General features: G+C 44.0%; 1 protein-coding gene across 1 annotated transcript in view; it reads left to right on the top strand.

The window, feature by feature from the left end:
• Positions 1–16,767, top strand: part of CCDC92 (coiled-coil domain containing 92) — a 102,105-nt gene that overhangs the window by 9,583 nt on the left and 75,755 nt on the right. The window contains exons 3-5 of the mRNA XM_021412622.1: positions 472–552; positions 1,804–2,008; positions 15,351–15,513. The gene's annotated coding sequence lies outside the window, so the exon portion shown is untranslated. The remainder of the gene's footprint in view (positions 1–471; positions 553–1,803; positions 2,009–15,350; positions 15,514–16,767) is intronic.

Genomic DNA, 16,767 nt, shown 5'->3' on the forward strand with positions numbered 1-16,767 from the left:
AAGAAAACAAGTCCCTTGACGTCAACCTGCCTGCAGAAATGTTTTCCTACTGAATGAATGTTTTTCTAAATATAAAATACCTGCCATCTGGCTAAATATACCTCAAGGAGAAAGAGGTAGTGTTTGGGGCAGGTAAGCCTGCCTGGGCTTTCTTTAACATGTTTGGAAAAAAATAGTCAAGTGGAATTTACTAAATATTGGTGCTTTTGCACTGCTATACTGGTTTCTGTTGCCCTGAAAGCTTTGTCACCAAACTGATCGCCTGGTGTATTTATTGCTGTGTATTGGCTCAAACATCTTTCAGAGGATCCGTCTGGCTCACTAGCAACCAAAGTGATGTCTGCCAAGGCAGTTATCTGAACGCTGTGCTGGAAGTAACATGGCCTAAATGAGGGACTTCACTCCATCCTGATAGCCTCGCACCATGTTCCCCTTTCTCAACAATCAACTCTTTTTTTTTTTAATTTTCAGGCGTTCCAGGATCAGATATCATTAAAGGTCCCGGCATTCAGTGTGCTACGCACCAACTCTCTCATAGCATTTGAGGCAAAGGTAGGTCAGGGAAGATACTGAGGGTATTCTAGTTCAGACAGCTACAAAAACGTGTCCCCTCCTGACTGATGGTGAGCCACACAAGCAAGTTGTTTGTCCTTGGGGCAGAGTGAGGCCTAGATTGCCTAAATCCTGGTTCTTTCCTTTCTACTCTGTGCCCTAGTAGAAAACGACAACTGTATCCATCCAGGAAACTAAGGCTGATCTGAGGGAGTCAAACTGCTCCCCTCAATGAGGAGGAAAAAACACATCTTTTGAACTCTTCATGTATAATACATGTTTGCACACCCTTTCTTAACTAATATCAAGGAAAACTGAGAAACTTCAGCGAGAAATCTGTCCTGCCCTTTCTTTGTCTACATCCAGTGTGGTTTTGTTTCTTTCCAAAACAGTTAGATTTCCGGACAAAGAGAATTGGAGCTTTGCTTTGAGTTTTTTGGCTCTTCTCAGTTCATGTCTCTCTGGCTATTCCTTTATTCAAACAGAGTCTTTTGTATGAAGTATATGAGGTTGAACCGAGGGCAAATATTTTTACAGTCTCATATTCTGAATTGACACCAGCCAACCCACCCTTCTACAGCGCTCTAGCAGGATTTCATGTCAAGTTGTTCCCCTTCTTCAAAGGTCCGACTGTGCCCTTCAGCAAAGTCATAGGAGTCCCTTGGCTCCACAGGGCAGGACGAGACAAAAGCTTTGCCTTGCCGTCACTCTGCCCTCACCAGGACTGGGCAGTGCAGCCAAGGTCCAGGTTCATTGTCTGGGTGAGGTAGGTGCTGAGATTTTGAGTTGCCTTCTCAGGCAAAAGAGAGAAAACAACAATGAACTCTGGCCCTGTTTGTGAATTGGAAGAAGCAGAGAGTTCAGAAATGAAATAGGGTTGAAGGAAAGCAGCTCTTCTAGGGACAGGCTTGGGAAAAGGAAAAACCTGCTAATAACTGGAGGAGAACATCTAAGACCAGCTTTGAAGCTGATAACAGATTGCTCATTCTCTCTTATTTCTCTCTACTTCTTTCATCTGTTTGTTGGTTTGCTTTTGTTTTGTTTTGCGTTTTTGTTTTGGTTTTTTTTTGGGGGGGGGCGTGGGGTTTTTTTGTTGTTTGTTTGTTTTACCATGTTGCCTTTTCTCAATACCTTCTTTCAGCTGTTCCACAAATTACTTCCTTGCTGTAACTTTCAAGCCCTTGATGTCTGTTATTTATTTTTCTTCCAGCTAGTTAATTGTTTTCATCCTTTTCTTTTCTTTTTTTGCAGAAACGAAGGAGGTGACAGGCATGAGAAAGTCTAGATGGAGGAGATCAAACCAGCAGTGAAGTCTGTCCCGTTCTTTTATGAAGAGACATCCTGAAGAGACTTGCTGTAGTCAAACATTCCTGCACTGGCAAGTGCTGTATATCTGAGGAGACTTGTGGTATGCTGTTGTCCCTGTGCTGGAGTATTTCGCTGGGAGAAGCTTTTGGTGAGTGGATTGTTGTTTTTGGTTTTTTTGGGGGGTGGGATATTTTTTCAGTTTTTCAGGGACGTTATCCCACCCTCGTCTTTGGTAGCACATGAACTGGGATTTGATAGGAGTATAGGCACTAGTAAAGCCCTAATTGATGCAGAAACTTGACACTGGAGGTGGAGAGGGAAATTGCTATGGCTGCCTCTGGGCTTTAAGCAAAAGGCACTTTTCAGTGGAGTCCATTGGAATTTGAAGGCAGTCACTGCAGTATCCACATAACTGCTCATCCCCTGCTTTCTTCTCTGTCTCCATCAGGTTCCATTGATGCACCTACTGACCCATCTCTTCCCTTGCATTGCAGTTTGTAGTTCAAATGCAGCCTTTGTCGTGCCTGTCTTGTGGAAGCCTGGGTGCCAATGCAGTTAGGCATGGGTCTAAGAGTTTAGATGCAGTTAGGCGTGGGTCCGGCCATCCCTGGGAGATGGTCCTCCTTTAGTGTGACTCCTGCGGGATTTTTGTTAGAGCTTTACTAATCTTGTGCACTTTGGAAAGTTTCCAGACTCTTTCTGCCCCTTGCAAACTCGTAGGCTAATGTGCACATTGCTTTAATTTGTTCTTCTAATGAAACCCAATTATGCCTGTAGGTGCCTGGCTGTTAAGTCAGTAATTTACTTCACGGTAGCTTAGCATGTTTCTTAAATGCCTGTTTTGCTGTGAGGTTTCTGTTCATTGAAGGAATGTGCAAACCTGTAAAATAGCACTGGAAAGAATTTATTTGGGAAAAAGAGACCCAAGGTGAACCATACTTTTTTTTTTTTTTTCCCTGTTCACCTGTAGGGCCATAAAAGAACTAACTAAAGAACTCAAGGGTCGGTGCTGCTTTAACAAGCTTTCTTAACTTGTCAATTCTGCCATAGTTGGTCTGGATACAGATCTAGAGTGAAAGAGATGGGGCAGAGGCTGTGATACAGGTCTTCTTCCCGTGTTCTCAAAATGGTATCATCATAGTTTGTGTGGGGTGGGATGAGCTTCAAGTGTGAAAGCACTTCTAATCTCAAAATATCTCCCCAGCCCTGCTAGAGGACCTAGAATCTCTCTCCATGTGTGAGCCACCTTATTTTTTAAAGGGGTGTTAGTGAAAGTGCATTTTTCAATGGCCTGTGACCCCCCCGTGCCCTTGATTTGAACTGTCCTTGCCCACATGAAGCAAGTTTTCTGGTAGAGGCAGTACACACTTCCTCAGAGAATTTTCATGGCCTGTTTTGCCACAGCTGTAGAGACTTGCTGCACAGATTGGACCTGTACTGGACCCTTTGATTCTGGGGTAAACAGGGAGCAGCCTCAGGGAAAAACTGAGATAGGGAAAGAGTGGGAGCAGTGGGCCAAAGAAGGGAGCTGGGCTGAGAGGTGCCAGGGAAACTGTGTGGTTCATTCTGCTCCATGCCAGCAGTGCTCTGGAACCCTCAGCAGAGCTGCGTGGAGTAAGTGCACTTGGAGGAATCAGAGCAGCAGCTGCTGGCAGCTGCACCACCAGTTGTGCTGAAGTGGAGGAAGCAGTCCTGCACAGCCTATGAGGACTGCATGAGCAGTAGTAGGTTTATGCTGCAGCAGCCAAAACTTAGTTTAAACAAACGAAAAGCTGTCTAACCTCAAAGCTGCAGGCATTCATCAGCCTCCACAGAGGCAATGTGTCCTGGGGCCAACTAGGACTTTTGCTTGAGGATTTATCCCGGCAGGAGCCCTTGGTTCCCAAGTGGGTTAAAACTCTAGGCAGTCTCCTGCACAAAGCCTCACTGATCTGAAAGGATCTGCTTCTGAGGCTGTTTGATGCAGGACCAAGGATCTTTGTGGAACAATTCTGTATACCCAGCATGGATACAGCAGTACCAATCCTTCTATAGTGGCTAAATTGGAGTCCTTTCTAACCCATGTGCTTTTACTTGGTTCTTTCAGGACTTGTGGTCCCCAAATGTAATAACTCTCCTTCTCATTCAGCTCTCATTTGCACGCGCATCTTTAAAACAGAAAAACAAAGTATTTCAAAGCTTTCTCTGTGTTAGGACTGTTTGGGTGGTGTGGCTTAGACTGGGTTGCTGTATTCCGTATTACTCTGTTCATTAATAAATGGTATTTACTTCATTGGCAGTATTCCCTTCTTCGCTGGCTACACTCTCACAAAGTTATCAGTGACACTTAGCTTTAATAGGAGGCTCAAGATATCTGATAGGAACAGGCATTTCTCAGATGGGATGAAATGTGAAGAGAATCAAAGGACGTTGCTGCTTTGCTGGGAACAGGACAAAGTCACCTCTCGATAACGGGATGTTCTTTAGGACTTTCTAAGAAACAAGGCTACATTTTCAGCTCTGAAATCTTAGTAGCCTCAGGCTTTTGGAAAGCTCTATTTCATTTAGATCCTGGCATTTACTTTTGTTTGCGTGGACTGTAAAGACCCTTTTTATTCTGATTCTCAAGAGCTGTTTACCATTCAGCACATGTGGTCTGCATCGCTCACACTAAAATCTTTTGAGGACTTGGCGCAACCCTTTTTAGTTCTCTGATCAATGCTGGCTAAGGAACAATGGGAAAAGCCCATGAAAGTCTGTTGCTCAAAATCTGCTACCCCTATTCTCTTTAACTAGCAACCTCAACTGAGGTAGGGGTTGCTGGCGTGATTTTTTCAGTGGTGCTGGTGCAAATCAGGAGTCACTATGCTGATCTGAAAGGAGGCGTGTCAATGTAAAACCAGAGGACGACTTCACCAGCTGCTTGTGTGTCTGCATTGAGAGCAGAGCTTTGCCCTCTGCCTTGATTTACAATTTAGTGCTTCTGCACACTGTTGGTGCTTTCATTTGATCAGTTACATGGGCAGCTGTCTTCTAATGATGCACTAAGCTGTCACCAAGGTTTGGATCCTGTAGGATCCGACTGGAGTATAAGCTGGACTGAGTTTAACTGAAATCTTTTCTGCACGAAAAGCAAAGCCTGGACCTTGCAGTAGCTTTCCTCAGGGATCTTGACACTCAGGGTATCCAAGGATCAAGATTTGGTTTCAACCTCTTTGCATAGTTGAGTGTAAGAATGTTAATCCAATGGGAGTAAAATATTGCCTTCCTGCAGCAATTTTAGGTTAGCAGCCTGGAAACTTGTTAGTCACAGAATTAACATAACACCTCATTGCTGAGTATTCCACTTCAAATGGCTAGGAAAGGTGTTTGTGAAAGCAGGGAGGTAATTGGCCACACTGGTTTTCGAAGAGCAAGAAGACAAGGGGAAGTGAGTGAAAGACTTGCAGTGACTGCTGAGAATGCAATAGCAACAGGGTCCTAAAGGGACCATTTTGCTTGTGCCTTGGATCAGCGTGTGCTCCTATAGAAGCAACTGTTGGCTGAATTTGTAAGATGTGGTTCAGTCTTTGAGCTGACACGCTCTGCTGAGAAGGTGCTGTACTGTGAAGTTGAATCCATGTGTGCACAGAGAGGTCATATGTCTTCTTTTTGTTTTTTAGCAGTTAAATCCCTATGGCGGCACCAGCACATCTACATGAGGCTTTGGAATCCAGATCTCTCCACTCTGAACTGCAGGATTTGTGGGTCAGGTGTAGGGCTTGTCACCTTCTCCATTAAGGGTCATATGAAGTTTTTGAGATCTCCAAATTTGGGTGGAGGAAGCAAGAATCAGATCTCTTAGTGGCAATAGGCAGTGGCCAAGTTATAAGAAGTTATCCTTAGCTTGAAGGCTCACATCTCCCCTGGTGTGAGGACTGCTTATACTGGGATGATGTGTTCACTGTTCGTGGCAATGGAGGACAGAGGCCAAGCCCTTAGCACAGCCCTGGTAGGACCATGCTACTGGAGAAGTGGAGGGCACGGAGTCGTCCTCACTGTGCCCTGAGCTCTAAAATGAGAGAACATAAAACCATCCACAGCCAGATGGCTTCCAGTTGCAAGAGCACTGCACTGAAGCACAGTCATAAAATAACTAGATGGCATTTAATTGCACTGATGCTTTTGCGTGGGTTTGTAGAGGCCACAGCTTAGTGAAGCACCTGCCTGAAATTAAGCACAGGATATTCCCTGCTTTCCTTTACTGAACTGGCATTAAAAATGTCTGGTTCTCTTCCCATCATCGATTGAGCAAAGCTAAATAACTGTCCACTGTGCTTGCTTGCTGTTCTTTGCTTACACCTCTCAGACTGTGTGCCTAAAGAAAAAAAATAAAAACTGAGGGGTGTGAGACTTGAGGGGGGTGGAGAGGGAAAAGTCCGTCACTTCCTCAGGAAACACCTATAACAACAGTGCTTGGAAAAAGTATTTGAGAAAGCCTCCCTGGTTTTTTTTTCTTCTTTGAAAACCACTGCTCTAACTCCACAGCATTCTCCTTTTATTTATTTATTTTTTGAGACATGGTCCAGTTTTTTTTATTTTCGAGTTAAATGAGCAATAAGTAGTATTCAGATGTTGACATAAATTTATGTGTACACCTGCTGACTGCCTCGTAAAGAATGAAAATGCTTTTAGTTAAGAAATGGCAAGTAAACTAAAATACTGCAATGACGTTCACTCATAAGAAGCTCAAGCAGCTAAATTATATATGTATTTATTAAATCGCACAAGACTTCTGAATGACCTTTTTCATTTGATGGTGCTTGATAAAAGCAGCACTGATTTCAGTTCTTACTCAAAAATCTGTCATTCTTCAAGGGTTTATCAGTCACAGTGTGTACTTAAAGGAGCTTTCAGATCAAAGGGAGAGGAACTGGGTGGCTGCGCATCAGTGTAAATTCTTATGTCCCCAAGACTGACTATGTTCCAGGTGGATGTGTGTCTACTGGACTATTGATACCTCCTCAAATTCTTAATTTACAAAATTATGACTTAAAGCAGAATGGATGTGCAAAGCAGCTAAAGAGTAAAATGGAGAAGGTAAGTTTCTTAATGTGAGCATCGATTCCTTTCTAGTTGTAGAGAGCTTCTGAAAGGTTCTTCAGATGGCTTTCAAGAATGGTGATTTAGAGAAAAGAAGTTAATGATGATGGGCTGGGCAGCTGCTGCTGGAATTTGACTGTTTCCTTGAAAGCATAAGGCCAAGCAAAGATGAGCTTTGGAATGCTGAAAACAGAACACTTAGTGTGAAGCCAGAGCAGCAGCGAGATGGGGAAGAAGGGAGGCAGTAGGAATACAATCTTCTTGACCGGCTGCTATTGGAGGCTCTTGCTACTGAGCTGGGAAGATGCAAAGGCATCTGAATTCTCCTTGGTTACATTGCAGGATATGATAATAACAGACTAATGGAGACTGTCGTACACAGTTCCCATAATATCAGGATCAAACTGAGGGTCTGCTCAAACAGGTAGCCTAGTCTCCCATTTGCTGTGTCCAGGTATGAAGCCTTCTATTTTGTAGATCATGTTTTCATTACATGCTCTGCTTTTATTCTGAACGTGGTCTTTGAGTGCTCTCAGGAGATGTTTTTATTTGGACTAATGCAGTCTTCCCAGTTTTAACGTCTGACTTACTAAAATTTTGGTGTTTTTTAGTCAGGCAGTCTACTTTGGACTTATTTTGGGCAGTGTAAATATGGGGCTGCTTTTCAACAAGACTAGACTGAGTTCAGAGCTGTGACATGTCTGTGAACAGCATATTGGTTTTTAATGGTTTTCCAGTTAAAAAAAGTCACAGCAAAGGGTGAATTTAATCTCCTCACCATGGGATGAATGGGAAGCAGAGAGGTGGTCTTGAATTTCAGGCATGAGGCTTGGGTGTCTTTGAACTGAACCTCTGGGCCAAAAACAATATCTCAGTAATAGGATATGTGATGTGAATTTTACAGCCTATAACTGCTTCCCAGTTAGGACAGATACTGATAAACTATATTCATGAGGTGCACTGTAAGCTCTGAAGACATTTTTGGTAACGTCTCAGTGGTCCCTTTGAAATGCAATGAATATCACTTGGCTCATTTACAATCTATTAGTGCCTGGGGAGTCTGGGAATTCATGGCTTTTGGTTAATGTGCATAAATCCAGGGGAAAAAACACAGGGTTTTGGTCATGAGGGTGACACAGCCTGTTGTGGTAAAACATGCAAGTATCTGTGATAGTGAATCTTGGGGGCTCTGTATATGTGAAATGCTATAAAACTGCAAGGCTGGAATCTGAAGGACAGCTGTTCAAGCAGTGAAGGGTCAGGGGCTGATCTGCTGTCACTCTGAGCAGTCCTCCCAAAGAGGACTTCAGTATTGAGGGCAGTAAGAGTCCGTGGCTGGAATTCATACTCGGCCAGCATTTCTGTGTTGAGCAAGCCTGGCATATCAAAAGGCTGTTTGACCTGCCTGTGTCCCTTCTGCTCCTCTCTCCACCATGGAACTTGCTTGTACAGCATTTAATGGGGGTGCTGGGACAGAGCCTTGCTTGTTCAAATTTCAAAGCGCATTGCAAGGAATGTGAGAGGCAATGGGCAGGTTAATCAAAGAAGTCTCATATTCGGGAGTTTGATTTATACCTGAGCACCTGACACAGATCGTGTAGGCTGGTGGCCTGACACGCAGGCTGCAGGTTGTAAAACCCCTCACAAAGCTCTTGCCCTCCACCCCTTCCAGCCACACCAGGCTGGAAGCAGCTCATATCTGTGTCCCACATGCCTCACATGAGAGTTGCTCTCAGCCTGTTGATAGGCAGTTGTAAACTCAGAGCCACTCCATGTCTTCTTTCCGTCCCCTCCAGCCCAAGTCTGTTCACTTAATAAGGACTTGGACACCAAAGAACCCTGTACAGGATCAGACCATGTCACACCCAGAACAGGCTGCAGTCCTTAAACGAAAGTCACGCTCATTTAAAAAAAAAGTATTTTTGCTTCTCTGCCACATCTGTAGGCTCTAGCTGGGATCTAAAAAGCTGAGCTAAGATTTTTGTCACTAGTGCCTTTGTTGAAGGTCTGGATTTCATGTAGGAAATCCTGTGCTAGAATTACTTGCAGAATGTATCCTTCATGCTGGAAAACAGATAAGGAACACAGTGTTGCATGATGCTGTAGCCTGCCCTCAGTCTGCAGCTCATGGCATGTCTAACATCAAGCAGACAAGGAATGGCCACCAGATTGCCTGCAGTGTGCTTGTGGCACTGTTGTGGTGATTAGGAGCCAATCTCGAATTCTGAGCTTCCATTACCAGGCCAGTTCATTCACGAGGCTTCAGAAAATGCTGGTACTTTGATCATTTCAAGTCCTAGCATATAACTGGGGGTGCCAAGCTCAGACTTCAAAGTCCATCAGTCCCCAGATCCATAAAAGGATCAACAGTGTCATCATGCAGAAGGTCTGACAGGGGGCGGAGGGGTGAGAGCACATTCCTTCTTTCCCCACCAGAACTCAAAACTCCTGGGCCATGCCTGGAGGAGGCTGAATGCTTTGGTGTGATTGCTTCTGGTCTTTTCTTTCCTTCTTCACATTGTAAATTATTTAAGTGACAGCATCAAGATCAGAGAGAAGCACAAGAAAAAATTTCAAGTAAATGCTTTATACTCGGGATCATCTGTCCAAAGAGCTCTGCTTGCTTTGTGGGTATGAGGTTGCATTCAGCCACAAAACATCCCTGTAATAGCTTACAGCTGGGGAAACTGAGGCATGAGGCTGTTAAAACGTGACTTGGCTAAAACATCTGCAAAGTGTCTGCCAAAACTAGGAGGAGCGTCCTGTCCCCTGACAGCTCCTCTGCATCTGCAGGAGCATGCTTCCTCCCTCCAGCAGCTTGCCAAAGGCTGCAGAGGAATCCCCTGCTCCTACACATCTTGCCTTTGCTTTATTACATGGCAATTCTGCTTCCATGGCAACTTGCAGAGCGGCCCAGCAGACCTGCTGTACAGCAGCACCCAGCCTGCTGGCCGGTTACTCAAGCCCCACATCTCCAGTATATTGCATATACTTGTAGCTCTTTCTACACTCCCATCCTGAAGCATTATCAGCCTTCTTTTGCAAAACCTTGGCCAGCATACAGTCATTTTAAGGGAATTCTGATCCTCCTAAATGATGGTTCCTTCACTTGTTTCTTCTCTTTGGAACAGGAATTGTTTTGTTTCTCTACATGTGCAGAGTAACACAGTAGGTTTAGCCAGCCGTGGTGTTCAAGGTTGCTATAAATACTTTTCTGCCTTGTATGAGAGTTATGTATTTGTTATAGTTCTCTTCCTTGTCAACAGCCTTTCTCAAAGTTGGCTATAGGAAAAGGTCTGGGATGCTGTGACCACACAGCTCCCTTTGAAAATGCCCAGAGCACCTGATCCAGCTCCCTGAGTGGAGCAGAGATGTCCGGGATCCTGAAAAGCCATAGCTGCTCCAACCATCCAGTTTTAGTTGTGTAATTTAATAGCATGGTCTGTACCTTGTTCAGTGGTGCCCTTCTGCTTGAATTGATTTTCTAGTATCCTTCTGCAATTTCCTTCTCTTTCACCTCGGAAAAAAAATGAGGGGAAAATTATTTTTAAATGCAGAACAAGAACAGGAGACTTTCTGCACAGCTGCACAAAACTCCTTCAGGAAATGCATGAGGGTATGCCTCCTTTCCTAGCCTCCATCCCCCAGTCCTGCTTTAAATCAGTGATATGCAGTCACTTTAGGGCTGAAACATGGTATCCACTGAGCAGCATGTGATAAAACCACCGGAATGGTTTTAAGGGCAGAGCAGCAAATGATTTTGTTCCTCTTGGAAGTTAGAGAGAATACCGGGAAGCAGTTTGGAGGGAAGTGCCTGGCCATGGCTCTTAGCTCAGACAAAGATTGCTTGTGCTGAGAAAGGTGATTACAGGTGAGCTGAGGTTTCTCACAGCCCCAAGCCAGTAGGTAACCCTTGTCTGGAGTCTGGTTGTTGTTGGCTCTGGGTAGGCTGCTGGGTGCTGGAGGAGGCAGGTGTCCAGTGAGAGGTGATGATGTTTGTGCTGTTGGCAGCAGGCAATCTCCCCAGCATGCCCGTCCACCAGAAAGGTTTCTGTATTCCTGAGTGGGATACAAGCCTTTCATCAGGAGCCAAGAAAGGCTTACCTGCAAATTCAGCCTCCAGCAGTGGAAGGGCAGAGATCTCAAAGTTCACCCTATCATTAGTGAAGTAGGATAGGTAGTTATGGCTAGGACAACAACATTAGGTGTTTGGAGCCTGCCATCGAGTATTTTCTGGCTTGGCCAAATCACATTTATCTTTACAAAGTGTCCCAATTTCCCCACCTCTAAAATAAGAATGAGTCCTTCCCCACAGCTGCAGAAGAAAAACTTGATAGATACTGGCTTAGATTGTGCAAATCTTAAGTTTTCCCTCCTGGAAGCAACAGATGGCACCCCATCTGGGGCAGGGCTTTCACCTCTAGCACTGTGGATCTGCAATGCCTTAAGTTTGGGATTCTTAAAATCAGAGAGTGCCTCGATTTGCTGACCGAGTTATGGCCTCAGTGATGGTTTTACTTACTCTAACGAGGTGTTGCAGGCTGGAAATAAAGTCTCTCCGAAAATACAGAAAGATAACTTTTAAGAGGTAGATTTTTAATTGTGACTTGAACAAACAGATTTTAGTTTCCATATGAGTCTGTTCTTTTCTATTTCTTCTGCAATCTGAAATTTCACCAAACTTGTCTTGGTAATAGTCTTATGGGCCTATAACCCTGTCTTATGGTCTGTAACCCTGCTTTCCATGGGCTGCTGGCATTACTGGTAAGATCCTGCAATAGCACCCAGAGTGCCTCTTCAAACAGGCATATCTGCAGTCAGGCAAAGGGGAATGCAGAACAAACTGAGGAAATTGCTTTCCTCCCTCTTTGGGGTATAAAACGTTCTCTTCTTTCAAGTTAATTCGTTCTGTGAAAGTTCCCCTTGAAATCATTTTCCAACTACTTTGAAAGATCAAATAGATTATATTGAACGCTACTGTAAGATGGAGTGCCCATTTGGATTTAATAAATGCTGGTTTATGGAGCTAGCCTCATTATTTCTTTGGGATAAACCTATAGAGAATGGAGAGGAGGAAAGATTTTTATGTTTCTGAAAAATTTATCCCACGAACAGTAAAAACATACCATAGAAATATACCAGCCACAAAAATGACATCTTAAACACAGTATTTATGACTTTCTATATTTGTTTTGCATAAACTTTTCTGGTTTCTATTACTTAGATTGATTTATAGAGTTTATTTGGAATAAATGTAATGCATATTTAAAACAAACAAAGCCCCGATCTGCTAAGCACCCAGGAGCTATAAAAGCTCCGTACGGTTCAAACTGGGACCCTCCAAGTCCTTTTTATTGGAATACCTTTTTCCATTTAAAAAAAAATGCAGGAAAGTGGTATGAAAGGAGATGAAGAAAAACAGTTTGGGAAAATACATGTAGCCAGCATTTGGGCTAGAATTGGACTGAACACTTTATTCAGCGTCATGTTCTGTTCCTTAATGAAATGTTCTTTATCCAAATGGAAATTTTACCACGAATATCCCTTTTCACCAATTTGTCTTGGAGGTGTGGGGAGCTGATGGGTTGGAGGGAATTGAAAATTTCTCAGAAAATGTTTTGGTTTTACTGAAATTCATGTAACTTTGGAAGACACACCAAGCTAGAAACTTGTTAGTAATTTTTCCATGGGAGCATTAATTTCACCCTTCAGAAGTTATGGAAAGCAAACAAGAACTTGAAGCAATTTGTCTATAAGCCATTGGTGCTTGATTTGTAAGTGAGCTAATTGCATACTTTAGCAAGTTGGGGGAAAAACAGTAAAACAAGGGTTGTATTTATTGATTTATTTTTACATAAGTTGCCTTTATCTTCTCTTTCCTCCTGTTCCTCTAACAGGCTTGGCGTCTGCCCTGTTCTTTCCTGTAACTGAATTATTTGTGTATTCTTAGTGCATTTCTAGATTAGCTAAAATAATACCTTTCTGTATATCTTAGGGTAGGTTTGCAAGTCATCGTAGCACAAAGACTCTCTCAGAATCCTAACTGATGTTTTCACATGCCAACAGCAAAGCACCTGGGTCTTGAATATCCAAACTCAATGGTATTGAGTGAATAAAATTTAGGATTATCCTGAGTTCGTTATTCAAAAAATGCTGGCAGATTAAAACTGAAGCTCATCTGCTTTTAAATAACTTAGAATTATAATTTCATCTGTATTTGCTGAAAACATGCCTGCTGCCATGGCATCTAAGTTGATGCACACAGGAAGACGGTATGCTTGTATTCTGTTGACAGCTAACCAGTGGGTCATATTCCTAAGTGTGCCATTTTTTCAAAAAATCATCATTCCAAGCTATCTCCCACTTACTGACCTGACAGTATGTCCTTTATGGTTGCTCCCTAACCAGTCTGATCCTAGGGAAGACTTCCTTCAGATTAGTCCCAAGTCAGCGAACGACAGGTGCAAGTGGAACAGTTCAGGTAAAGTCCTGCCTTTGGAGTTGTTCTTCCACACCTCTGAGATGGCAGTAAATGGCAGAAAAATGGGATATTCTTAATCTAACCTAAGATGGCACACTGGCCTTGGCTTGTCATGGGCCTGTCTGGATTAAACCATACTGCTTTGGAAGCCAGGGTACACTGAACGGTGCACTCACGTGCTGCTGGTCTCACAGACCGTGTTTGGTGGATTATCTGCTTGTGTTTGTTGGGCTGCTGTTAAACTTTTGCCATCCCCTCATGACTCCAGTGTATTGTCTGTGACACCTCCCGGTGACTCCACATTGCTTGGGCACAGACAGCACTGAGAGCCCTGATGCAAAATGTGCCTCCCACCTTGCCAAGCAAGAGGGCTTCTGCACTAAAATAAGTGATTGCCAATAATGAGGCACTATTTGACAGAGAAATAATTGGCTGTGGCACATAAGTACTGATGTAACTGGGTTTAAAAAGCATCTTTTTTCAAGTTGGTTGAGCACAGAGCTGTAGGGGATGGAGAGCAGCACTATGAAACATAAATCATCTCCTGTGACCTTTGTGCACAAAGAGCTTTCATCTCCTACTACTAATTGCTAAAAGGACATGCGTATTCTTCTAGTAAGACCTTCTACTCTTCTTTAATTGTCTGATGCTGCACTCAACAGGAGTTAACTTCAGCATCAACAAGGACAGCAAAGGCTGGGACCATTGTCCTCCTCTGTCAACATGGCTACAGCAAAATATATGGCCACTATGGGGGGAGAATGGATCCATTAACGGGGGACAGACTCACTTGTTTGTGTGGGCACTGACTAGCAAGACAAGAGGTCTGTTTTGAATTTGGGAAGGAATAAACAACAATTGGGTGACTACACAGGTTCACCACACAATAGTCAGTATATATCATTCCTCTTATTTTTCTCCCTTTACATCTCCAAATTTCCCACCCCTTTTCACAGATCATCTTTTTCCCCCTTCCTATTCAGAGGCTCTACACCTCCACACGCTGCCCTGATGTCTTTCAGACAAACACAGAAAATGGAGCTGTTGAAAGAAAAACCCCAAAATGCAAACAAAAATGTCTTCAGATTAGGCAGATGATACCAAATCTCACCTGCCTGTACGCACGTAGAGCAGATGTGCCCTCTGGCACCAGGGAGTTATTTAGAGAACTGTGAACTGAAAGGCATCAAATGGCCCTTGTGGGGCTCTGCAGCAAAGCTATGTCTGCCAATGACAGAATGGCTCTGATTAGTAGCAGTGATCATGTGTATTTGGTCCAAGCAACCATGCTTCACTGTGCCTTGATAGCAGGGAGAGGGATTGGGAAAAGACTGTAAAGCTTTACTAGTGAAACTGATGGTCTTAAGGATGCCACGACAATAGAATGGGTAGGTTCCCAGGAAAGAATTTGATGGGACACAAGAAATTACTGGGACAAAACCCCGGAGACTGGACACTTACTCCCTCTCCAGCTGCTGATTGTCCCCTAGAAACTTGTTTTGTTCTCCTGGATAGAAATAACTGTGATGTAGTGTAGCATGTGTCTTGTTTGTGATGGCCTCCATCCAAAGCCTACTGATATCAGTGGAATGCTTTGCAGGAACTCAGAAGGATTTTAGATCAGACCCCAACCTTTGCAGCTACTTTTGTGTTGCTTTCCTGCCAGGACTCACTGACCAACCACCCAATGCCTAAGAAAATCTGCAAGAAGTGTCAGTCAGGGTTCAGTTCAAGTGACAGCTAAATATGCCTCTCTGGAGATGAACGAGAGCTGGTGGGCTTGAAATGCAAACAACCTCAAACAAAGCCAGCCAGTGTCCACACCGGCTAGTTTTTAAATCACACAGTAGCCTTCAACCATTAACACTTCAAACACCATCCAAACCTTTGAAAACTCAGCTCATTTATTAATGTTCCTATTAATGCCCCTTCCATATTCTCTTCACAGGTTTGCCTCCTAGATTGGTCAGAATGTGGCTGCTCTATCCTACATGGCCAAGGGGAAAGAATAGCCATGAGATACTTCAGAAGAGACAGCACGATCTGGTGGTGGGATGCAGAGGTCTGAAGTCTCTTTCTTGCTCTGTCAAGCATGTGCTCTTCAGGTTTGGGTAAGTCATGGTTCCTTCCACTGTATATTGAGGTTGAAACACTGCTCAGAGGCTCCAAGTTGGCTGCAGATGCCGCTGGCAAGGTGTGGTTCTGGGAAGAGCAAAGAGTTGAAGTTCAGTGCTCTACTGCAAACTCCCATATACAGGCACATGCCTGAGATGGTGTGTACAGGTTTAAACTTTATGACAGGCTTATCTAGATAGCGTGACACAGTGAAAGGGAGACAGTTCAGAGTAGATACTTTCAAATCTCAACATCAAGAGCAAGGCACTCTCTAGAGATAGCCCCAAACTTGGCAAAGATCTACGTAGGAACTGTATCACGTGAGACAGATGAACATCTCTGAACAGAAACAGTGCTCTTGGGAGTAGACATCTATTGTACTGGTTCCATCTTGGCTGAGGGTCTCCCTACCAGTTTGTGCCACTCTCCTCCTTTTGTGCAGAGAAAGAAACAAGCCAGTAAAGGTCTTAGAACTGCCATGATCTGAGGTATTACCCTGGCTGACAGGAAACATTCTCTATGCAGAGCTGCACAGAGATCTTTCCAAAAGTCTCTGGGTTCTCTGTACATCATAGCATGCAGCGCCTATGTCTTCTGGGGTTCCCCACACAACAACTGACTTGTACATTCTCCTTGCTGGGTTTGGAGCTCTCCTGCTTTCTGGATATAAAAATGTTCTTTAGAGCAAAAGAACTTAACTGTGTTGTTTTTTTTCCTGCTCTGTGGACAGACACAGTGCAAGCAGAGTGAGCATGAATTGCACCACACTTGCTGCTCACCAGCTGGCCACGGGAAAACAGTGCTTGCTTCTGTCTGGGCTTTGGGGCTGGAAAGGTGAGGCCAGCAGCAGGAGTCAAGACAAATAGGAGCCTGTTTTTGATTTGTCATCTGACCCCTGCCAGCTCAGAGCACCCTGTCTGTAATGGTGACCTAAATTAAGCCCAAATGCCATCAGCAAGGCTTTCTCTCACAATGCAAGTGTTTCCAGGTACCTCGCCAAAGATTTATAATCCACCTCTAATTACATTCTTGTTTGCGTCTGCTGTCATGCTGGCTTGGTCTTTCTGTGGTTCGTTAAGCTGAAGAGCGTGCCTGGCCCTTTGTGCTCCCAGCCTGTGTTCACAGACAGCAAGGGACGCCCATGGCTGACAGTTTAGCTGCTGGAGGAAACCTGCTGTGCTGGGCTGTGTGTCTTTAGTAGCCCAAATATCATGGGAAACATTCTGGCTTGTTAAATCCTTGACTGCACA

This window comes from Numida meleagris, chromosome 14 (assembly GCF_002078875.1).
Source record: "Numida meleagris isolate 19003 breed g44 Domestic line chromosome 14, NumMel1.0, whole genome shotgun sequence".
Taxonomy (NCBI): domain Eukaryota; kingdom Metazoa; phylum Chordata; class Aves; order Galliformes; family Numididae; genus Numida; species Numida meleagris.